General features: G+C 38.0%; 1 protein-coding gene across 1 annotated transcript in view; it reads right to left on the bottom strand.

The window, feature by feature from the left end:
• LRFN5 (leucine rich repeat and fibronectin type III domain containing 5) overlaps positions 1-3,012 on the bottom strand; it is a 395,075-nt gene that overhangs the window by 126,392 nt on the left and 265,671 nt on the right. The gene's annotated exons all lie outside the window — the stretch shown is intronic.

Below are 3,012 nucleotides of genomic sequence, written 5' to 3'. Positions count from 1 at the left end.
CTGGCGTACACCCTTCCCAATTTTGAACCATGCGGTGTTACCCTTCTCTGTTCTGACTACTGCCTCTTGGTCCAAGTATAGGTTTTGCATTAGCACGATCAAGTGTTCTGGGATTCCCATTCTTCTCAGAGTCAGCCACAGTTTGTTATGAGCCACATAGTCAAATGCCTTTGCATAATCAATGAAACACAGATAGACATTCTTCGCATAACGAACAAATTAAGAATCTATGCCACAAAATCTGTGATAGAATAGCTGTTGTTGTTGTTAGGTGCCGTTAAGGATAGCTCATAGCAACCCTATGAACAACAAATCTGAACTCTGTCCTATCCTGTGCCATTCTCACACTTCGTGACACATTAGATACCATTGCAGCAATCAACATGTCAATCTATCTGGTTAGGGGTCTTCCTCTCCTTCACCGACTCTCCACCTTTTTTAATATCATTCCCCTCTCCACGGAACAGACTCTCTTAGCAACATGCCCAAAATATGTGAGGTGAAGACTCATCATCCTTGCCTCTAAATGACATTTTGACTACACCTTCTCCAAGATATATTTATTTATACTTTTGGCAGTCCATGGAGTGTTCATTGCTCTTCTCCAACACCAAAACTTAAAGGCATTATTGCTTCTTCTGTTGTCTATATTCACATGCATAGCAAGTGATGGAAAAGACCATGGCCCGAATCAGATGAGCCTTAATCCTCAAAATGACATTATTATTCTTCAATAATTTGGAGAGGTCTCTAATTCTTTATTTCCTTATTGCTGGTACCAAGGGTGTTAGCTGTGAATTAAAGTAAGATGAAGTTGTTGACAGTTTCAGTCTTCTCCATCCATCATGAAATTGTTCATAGGTCCAGTGTCAAGAATCTTTGCTTTCTTGACATTGAAATACAATCCATATTGAAGGCTGCATTTTTTATCTTCTGCAACAAGTGCTTCAAGTCTTCCTCACTTACAGCAAGCAAGGTTGTTTCATCTGCATAATGCAGGTTATTGATGAGTCTCCCTCCATTCCTCATGCCACATTCCTCTTCACAGAGTTCAGCTTCTCAAATAATTTGCACATTATACAGGTATAGAGAGAGAGGACAACTTTTACACACTCCCTTCCTAATTTTAAACCTTGTAGGGTTTCCTCACTCTGTTTGGACAGTAGCCTCCTAGTCTAAATATAGTTTTGTATAAGCACACTTACATATTTCGGGATTCCCTTTCTTCTCTATGTTAGCCGTAACTTGTTATAATCCACATGGTCATACGACTTTGCATAGTCAATAGAGCACAAATAGACATTCTTCTGGTATTTACTTTCAGCCAGATTTGACAGAGTAGAAAACAGAATTGGCCATTCATTTCTTAAATAACAGGCCTCTGAAAACAGTAGAAGAATGGAGATAGTTATAGACATATGGTGGTAGAGCCTAGATCAGTTGAATGAGAAAAAATGGTGACAAATATAGTTTATTAATTGGAACAAGGAATTTATTTAGCTTGAATGTTGGAAAATTAGAAATGGTAATAAATGAAATGGAATGAATGAACATTGACATACTAGGCATTAGTGAGATGCAGAAGATTGTCCACCCTTAACTTGTGAAGCAGCTAGCGGATTCAAACCCCCTGTCTATGGGATTGCAGTTCAAATTCTTACCACTCAGCACCAGAGCTCCCTGAACCTCCCTAGTATGGTCAATAAAAAGTGCACACACAAACAGAGACACACTTATAGAGTTTAGAATAATCACAGCATAAACATACCCATAAAAAAGAGATTTAAATGTAAATTCATTGGTGCTCCTTAAAAGGGCCAGTAGGTTACGTGAACTGGGAATCACACACAATGCCTTCTGAGTGGCAGGTGAGATTCTACCACTGAACCACTCATGCACCTATTAAAATAGGCATTAATATAATTGGTATGACTGAAAAAAATACATTTTCTTTAGGAAATTGCCAAGTTGATTCTAAAAAAAATACATTAAGCATCCCCCCCCCCCACCGGTGTTAGCCTAGTGAGTATGAAGTTGTGTTGCCAATGCCAAAGCACATGGTTCAAATCTACCAGTAGTTCTCCAGTGGGAAATTGCACAAGAAGTTATGGGCAATCTCCTGTGCAATTTACAGCCTCTGAAGACTTGCTAGAAGATTAACTATAAGTAGGTTCCAAATCAACAGCACGTAACAGCAACAGCTATATATGCAGATTAAAAGGCGGGGGGGGCATGGCAAATAAAAAATTGGTGACAGTTTGCAGAACATAAAACCTCTGAAAATACATAATTGTTAATAGTTGTTGGAAAGCATATTTTAAGGAAATAAATGTAAGATTAAGTGCTGGGAAAGGTTTCACCAAATTTATTCAAATGTCCAGAAAAGATTCACTGAGGAAGCAACTTACAAATATAATGAATAAAGAAACAGAACAATATGGGAAAAGTTTAAATACAGAAAAAGAGGAATTAAATAAAGTGGGCTTAGAAAGATCCTAGAAGGGGAGCTCTGGTGGCCTAGTGGCAAGAAGCTGCACTCCAATCCTGAAGATGTCCTGTTCAAATCCACCAGATACTCCACTGGAGAAGGAAGAGCAAACTCCTCCTGTACCAGTCAGATCCAATTTGATGGTATACCAAATTAAAAATAAAAATAAAAAATGAAAGATCTTAGAATATATTTTCAGGATTATCACTGTTAAGAAAAAGTTATCAAGAAATACATTTGGGCCTTGAAAAAAGTATATTGAAATGTTCAAAGCAAGAAACAGTCTACTTGATTATCATAGAGTTAACAGTGAAGCAAAAGTGTACATATTTAGAAGATGACTAAAAGAGGGAGTCAATAAGGCTTACTGTCTTAGTAAATTTGAGTAGGGGGATGGAAGATTGACTTGGATGCTGTGAAGGGGAGGAAATGGATAATTTCTTGTATATTAAGTTGGGAAACTGAAAATATATACTGAAAAGGAAAGGAATGGGCGAGAGCGAGGCCCCCAGACGGGAGAACGC

The sequence above is a fragment of the Elephantulus edwardii genome, unplaced genomic scaffold (genome assembly GCF_000299155.1).
Source record: "Elephantulus edwardii isolate Elephantulus edwardi_28Jun2011 unplaced genomic scaffold, EleEdw1.0 scaffold00100, whole genome shotgun sequence".
NCBI classification, from domain to species: domain Eukaryota; kingdom Metazoa; phylum Chordata; class Mammalia; order Macroscelidea; family Macroscelididae; genus Elephantulus; species Elephantulus edwardii.
This window is presented reverse-complemented; position numbering and strand designations above follow the sequence as displayed.